Source organism: Gavialis gangeticus, unplaced genomic scaffold (genome assembly GCF_001723915.1).
Source record: "Gavialis gangeticus isolate Ggan-Ray unplaced genomic scaffold, GavGan_comp1, whole genome shotgun sequence".
NCBI classification, from domain to species: domain Eukaryota; kingdom Metazoa; phylum Chordata; order Crocodylia; family Gavialidae; genus Gavialis; species Gavialis gangeticus.
In genome coordinates this window covers 17,934,162-17,941,307 of record NW_017728997.1, presented here as the reverse complement: position 1 = coordinate 17,941,307, position 7,146 = coordinate 17,934,162, and the positions used below count along the sequence as shown (strand labels likewise).

The 7,146-nt window shown below is 48.3% G+C and overlaps 1 protein-coding gene across 19 annotated transcripts in view; it reads right to left on the bottom strand.

Annotated features, from left to right (window-relative positions):
• The window catches only part of FHIT (fragile histidine triad), an 899,923-nt gene that overhangs the window by 81,198 nt on the left and 811,579 nt on the right, over nt 1-7,146 (bottom strand). The gene's annotated exons all lie outside the window — the stretch shown is intronic.

The window sequence follows — 7,146 nt, the reverse complement described above, 5'->3', positions numbered from 1 at the left end:
TTAGTGTGATTACATGTAATCATTTTGGTTCTTCAAAAATTGTGCCATTGCCCATACCAGAGAGATCATCTGAGAGCAACGTGAAAACCCAACTGTTTCTTTTTCCTGCCACCTCACTCCTAAGGGGGTGAGGATACTGTTGTCATATTACTCCTATGCCTTGACAGTGAAGAATAGCAAAATGTCTGAACTATGGTACCAGCACGGTACCATATTAATTGCCACTGATTGCCCACATCTTTAGTTAGCTTTTTACCAATGTGCTTACACTGGAGTTGTGTCAAGCTGGAAGAAATTAAGAAGGGTATGTAATATCAGGAAAAAAAACAGGGTATGTGGTAAAGGTAAGTTAATTTGGTGATATGGTTACATGTATTTTCATTTAACTTTTTTTGGAGGGGGGGGGTGAGTCGAGACACCCTCTGCAGATTTCTGCATCCTGGGATTTAGGCTCCGATTCTGTTCCACCTCTTCAGGATCCAAGTCTCCGGCCTTCGCAGGCCCCCACGGATAACACAGCCTCAGTAAAACACCGGCAACCACACAGCTGCCCCAAGGAAGCCTCCCCTTCCTATTCCTTGTTGGGATGCAGGCTCCTCGCCTGCACCGCAAGTTGCTGCGACAAACTTCCCACTCCTTTCGACTCCGGGATCTGCCAGCAGCGAGTTATATTCAGAAGATGATTTTTCGCCTGGGGTCCTAAGGAGAAGATCCCTGCTTTTCAACCGCGATAACAGCAAATGAGTCTCTGCTTCCAGGAGGCAAAACATTTCTGATGTTCCTTTGGCAGAAGCCAGTGTCCAATATTTCAAACTGTGATTCAGGAACCTTTTCTTCGTTTTTTTTTTTTTTAGACAATGTCACCAAGGCCTGAAGGAAGCTCTCTCTTTCCTGGACGGTCTCAGAGATAAATTGCTAGCAATATCATGATATCAACCTGTTCTCTTAAACTGCTCTCCACTGTCTGTTCTCATTTCCACTTTTTTGTTATTATTCTCCTGGAGGACATCTCATCTAACTCATCTTCAACAGCACTTTGTGCGCGTGGGAGATGAACAACCTGGCACCTCTCTTATAACCGAAGGAGTACACATTGCCCAAACTACCACAGTTATAACCTTACAGCGAGGCTGGAAAGGAAAAAATCTCAAATCCTAAAGTTGGCCTCCCAGATCCATAGTTGGGGACTAAATGAGCCATCAACCCTTCCTAAAGCAGTGCATGCTTAGCAGCTCTCCTTGCTGAATGAAGTACAGTTGTCTGGGTCCAGGAGGCATCCTCACAGCCCACGAGATATCAATATGTCAAATACACATTTACATGTTTCTGCAGATTTTTTTAGGGAACGTAAAAATATTCAGAGTTTCCTGCTGCCCTCCTGATCCTGCAGCAGGGCTGCCACATTTGCACCAGGCACCTGGGACCTTCTGGAGGGAGACGGCATGGATCTGGTGCTCTCTCAAGTCTCCCAGGTGCTACCTGGCATTTTTCTGATGTCCGAGCATGACACACCAAATCTCAGTTTCCATGCCGGAGGAGAAAACATTTGAAAACATTGACCCTAATGGCTCAAAACCAGAAGGCAAGGCAAAGGAGCCAAACACACATTTATTTCTTTACTGACTCCTGCGATTGTGGAGAGGCAGAAACACTGATTTCTGAAAGCGTTCAGCAGGTGATGCTGCCACACACAGTTAACTTGCTCAGGGAAGGATTACTCCGCTTTCTTGTTTCGCCTGGCCTCGTTCTGTGCAAGACGACCAGCTACGTACAGTAGCTCCAATGCTCTTTTCCCCAGTAATGTCTCTTTTCCCTACTGCTCTGGAGGGCATACAAAGCATGGGGATGAAGGAGGTATTTCTTTCATTGCTCAAGCTTTTGGCTTAGCCTCCTGCAAAATAAAGCGGCAGAGAGAAACATACAGCGCATCCCCAAGAAATTAAGTGTGGCTCCGTAGGTGGTTTGTCTTACCGCTGACATGTCTACCCTCCAATCCCCAGAAGAATCAAGGTGGTCTAGGCTTCTCTTCTGGATGCACATCACTTAGTGACCTTATGAACATCTCAGCGAGCAGGAAAATGCATGCCCTTACGGGCAGGCTGCACTGTGCAAAATAAGCGTCCTCACAATTAGCACTTTGCATCCTCTGAGCACTCAGACCACGACGGCTTGCTTTTCAAGTCCTCAGGTGCTGAACTCCTGTATTGTTATGCGTAATGCCGGGAGAATTAAACAATGCACAGCTCTGCCGTGATGACCAAATGACACAACTGCTCGCTGTGCTGAATACTCAACGGGTCGCTCCGAAGGCTTTCCAGCTGATGTGCTCTGAGCACTTACATTCTGTACATTCATTACGAGGAGACCTGGAAAAACACCACAAATTGCTTGCAAGTCAGTCCACCCTCATGACCGAGATGGAAATGAGCGGGGGCAATCCATACACGGGTGCATTTTCACAGTCTCCTCCGGTCAGACGCGTTCTGGTGCCTCACTCCTCCGGCGGGTGAAATATGTCTTTGGCAAGGAGCAAAAATGAAGCAACAGGATTTGTGCACCTGATCCAAACTGAGCTCAAAGGTGCTTAATCTGGATTCGGGTGGAATTTGAGCGCTCAAAAAACAACTCAAGCTGACCCTACTTGGTGGCTGCAGAACCACCTGGGCAAATTAATTCATGAGGCACCTCCAACCTGGCTGAAAAAAGACCCCTTGGCTCCCAGACACAGGCTGCTGCACTTGCTGAGAAGTGATCCAGCCCAGCCACCCGAGCACCTGGCCTCTGCCTGAGCGCTGCTGCTTTGCAAGCAGTCGAGGACACGTGCAAACTCCTCGCAAGCCTCCGATTCCTTTGAGCGGCACGGTCCGTGCTGAGCCACTGATGGTGAGAGCACAGGTGAAGCTTAATAGAAAGCGACCATGATGCTGGTGAGGCTGCCCATCTTTTGCCCAATGGCCTCATGGCAAGTACATCAGTCCAGGGGTTTGAGGCCCTTCTTAAGGGCATTACAGAATTATAGAAAATTGGGGTTGGAAAGGACCACAGGAGGTCACATCTAGTCCAACCCCTGCTCAAAGCCGGACCACCCCAGGCTTTGTCTAGCCGGGTCTTAAACCCCTCCAAGGATGGAGACTGCACCACCTCTCTGGGTAACCCCTTCCAGTGCTTCACCACCCTCCCAGTGAGAACGGTTTTCCTAAAATCCAACTTCAACTTCCCTTCCTGCAGCTGGAGCCCATTGCTCCTTGTCCTGTATCTGCCCCCACGGAGAACAGCCCAGCTCCATCCTCTCTGCAACCCCCTGCAGGGAGGTGAAGGTGGCTATTACATCTCCCTTCGGTCTTCTCTTCCTTTGCTTGGGGTTTGGTTTTTTTGGCAACTGCATTAGGTTTCTGGCTGTAAGTGGGAACCAATTTAAATGGATCCTGCTGATTTTGGACTCACCCAACCCCCAAGGAGCGCCACGTAGACTCAACATGGTCATTTTCTTCCATTGGTGCTGCCCATCTAACAACAGAGAGGCTTGCACTTGGGCAGCTCCATGTGTACAGACAAGTGTTAGGTGCAGGCCCAAGCAGCGGCTTGTGAGGAGGAGCCCAGCCCCGGGAGGTGTCCTCTGTGCCTTCAGGGGCACACTTGTTCTCCCAGCGCCCTGGGCCTGTGTGGAGGGAGCAGAAGCTCCTCCATGTGCAGAGACATGGAGGGAACCATCCTTACCATGCTCTGAACGCAGAGACCGCCTTTGCACCTGCTGCCGGGGAGGCTTGGATGGGGAGTCTCTGGGACTGCGGTCCTGGCCCCGTTGGAGGCGGCCTCACGACCCCCTGGACTTCCCCGAGATGAGGATTTCGTGGCAGGTCTTTGGACCAGGATATCGGCAAAGCCAACGGCAAAGCTGACTTGGAGGGAAGCTTGCAATGTGACCCTGGTCCTGGAAAGACCGCTTTCCGATTACTGGCCCCGCTTATGCTCTCAACTGCAATCAACCAGAGGGAATCTGACTAAACCTCTTTGCTCGACATTACCATCTCGCGTAGGCTTGGAGTGCGAATCCCAGCACCAGTCACGTTGGAAAAAGGAACTCATTTGATCCTGAAAAGAGGAGAAAATTTGAGCTTTCTACAACCAGTGCATTTTCCCTGCGGATAAGCTTTTCCACAAACTAATTATTTCATTTTCCGGAAAGATTGCTGATTACATCACGTGGGGAAAAACTACGAGAGGGGCCCTTTATCTTCCCCACGTTTCCTCAATTCTTGTGCAAACTTCTACTTGTTACCATGAAAAATGACAAATTTGCCATCTGATCAAAATGTTAACAAGGTAAGTGTCAGTGAGATGGATCACTGACTGTCACTGCAAGCCAGAACATGAGGATACATTGATATTTCTCAATATATTCACTGCTTCCCCAATGCTCACTAACAACATTTCTACTGCGAGTGTAATAAATCACACAGAAATAACAAGCTGTATAGGATCTCTAGGATATGATAGATTTGTCATAATAGCACTATCTGCAAGGTAGAAAACAATTGGTAATGATCTATAGAAAGACCTAATCAACTGCCATTTGCTATAATATGGCAGATGAAGCGAAGATATGAAATCGGTACCAGTTCTTAGCCCCTCCTCCCCCACGGCACGCAGAAGGAGATCAACTAAGAAATAGGAAGAGGAATGAATGAGCTGTGGGTCACAGAAGTAGAAAAGAAAGTTAATAGCATGCCTCAGATGTGATCAATAAATTATACACTGCTGAACAAGGGAAGGGATAATCACAGAAGCTGAATAGTTCCTTAACACTGATAAAAGGTTTTGCCAAGTCTATTGCTTTTTTATCTTCTTTTTTACTTTGCTTCTCTTCCATTGATTTCCAGGTTTTGCACCGCACTTCCGCCAAAGTGGAACACAATGCTACAAGGGGGGAATAATCAAAGGGAAACTATCTGTGTGTAATCACCAGGCAGCCTCTCAAAACAAAAGGGTGGGTTTTCCAGGGCTCTCCAACAGTTTTGTGCTGCTCCAGTGAGGTCCCGGGTGCCCGAGTCCTAGTTAAAGTCCACAGGACACTCCTTTTGGGCAGGCGAAACACTCCCACGTCTAATGGGCGCACGCGGGTCCACCAGCAGTTCGATTCTAGGTCCGCCGACGCAGACGACTTTGCTCTTTCCAAGGAAATCCCCACCTTGCCCTGTGTAGGAATCCTTGTCAAGCCCCTGCAAAACTCCCAGCTTTGCATCGTCCCTGTCATCGCCCCGGAGGAGACAGTTTTGCGGACTGGCAACATGCAATCTCACGAGTTTCCGCTTTCCAGGGTTTCGCACACCGCGCTATAAGGAAGAATAGACGTGACCCAGCCACTTGTGTCACTGAAGCCTCTCTGATCTGCAAATGTAATTAATGTCAGAGAAAGCACCTTCGTGATGCAGGATGCAGTGCAACGATGCTCACTGGTTTAAAATATCACAGCACAATTTCAATTCTTTTTCTTATATGGCATAAATCTTTTTCAGCAGCAACAATGTGGGGAGGATAATGACTGCTTTCCTCCCATTTGCTTGCAAATCACACTGCACTGACTGAAGTAGTGTTTTAGGAACATCAAAATTGCCATAATGCATCAGGACATCCAGCATCCTGCCTGACGGACGCTTCAAACAAACATGCACAAAACCTCGTAGCGGGCAATTATGAGAAAACCTGTTTGTAAAGGAATATTTCCTCCTAACCCTCATCAGTTAGAAGTTGGTTTGTGTCATGAAACACCAGGGCTTAGATCTTAAAGCCATGTCCAAAGCTTTCCTAATGATTTCATGGCCATTACTATGTCTTATACCAGAGGGGTCACTAAGGGCCAGATCTTCAAAAGACCTCCTGTCCCATTCAGGCTGCAAGAGTTTGGACAGTGCTCTTTGCTTTGGGTACGTGGGCTGTGGAAGCCTTTGGAAGACATCTGGTCTCTCCTGCCACAACACAAGCTGATCAGAGCCATGCCATTTCGCAAATCTGGCTCTAACTGGAGGGGCTGTCATTGGAAAACTGGCCCCGAGCTCCTGGGATAACACGGCCTTCCAAGAAGCCAAATCATGCCATTGCTGGACAGCCAGCAATCCCCTACGGGCAGCTGTGGAGATTGCTGCCGAACAACGCGTAGCGTGATATGATCCTAGAATAACGAAGGTATGAAAAGTGCAATAAGGCAAACAGACATCAAAGGGCAAGAGTTTCCTTTTCATTTGTGTCCACACAGAGGAGGATGCAAACTGTTCTGGTATGAAAGGCAGAGGAAAGAATGAGCAGCTACCCAGGGTTTAAGATGAAAGCCCAGCCTCCAGTTTCGGAAGGGTGTTTCCTGACAATGCTTGTACGTGATGCTACCCAGCTGCTACAAACCATGCACTGGGGCTACTCTCTTCATGCATTTACCCGATTCCCGCCTCCGCTATTGTGACCGATGCACGCACCCGCCCTGTGCCGCTCCATTCATCTCTCCCATGCTAGAAGACGAGTTTCCTTCAGCAAGCTGAGTGACACCCTTCCTTCCGATTCATCTACGGCCTTTTCAAAAGAAGTGACTTACACAAATGCACACATCATTATGCCGGCAGAGCAGACCATATAAATAAGCTTCCAGCAAAGTCCACTCTATCCATGGTGCCCGTGTAGTGGCAGGTATTGTCAAAGAGCCATTTAATGAGTTTCCTCCCAGCATGGTCTATGCTCTTTGTCCTGATCGAGTCACAGGCTACGGCTGAATTCACATTTAGCGGCACATGGAGGGAAGGAAAATGGCTGTGTGTTCGCTGAGCTACTGGCATCTTCCTTCATCCGCTCCTCATCCTCCCTCCCATAGCTTAAGTCACCAAGAGGTAGTACTGTATCAAAGGAAAACTTCAAAAGTCATCTCCCTTTCCTGAGGATTTGCACACACGTGATTTGCACACACGTGTTTATGGACACAAGCGCTCTTTCCCATACATCCCCAAAGAACTACCCCCAATTCCTGACCACAGCCAGAAGCTCAAATTTTGGATGATTCATTTATCACTGCCTGCAGCACTTCAGGCTGAGCTTTTCCAAGATGCCTGTGGAAGATAGGCACCCGGTGAGCTCCCTGAAGCTCCCCTAGCGATCTGAACTTTG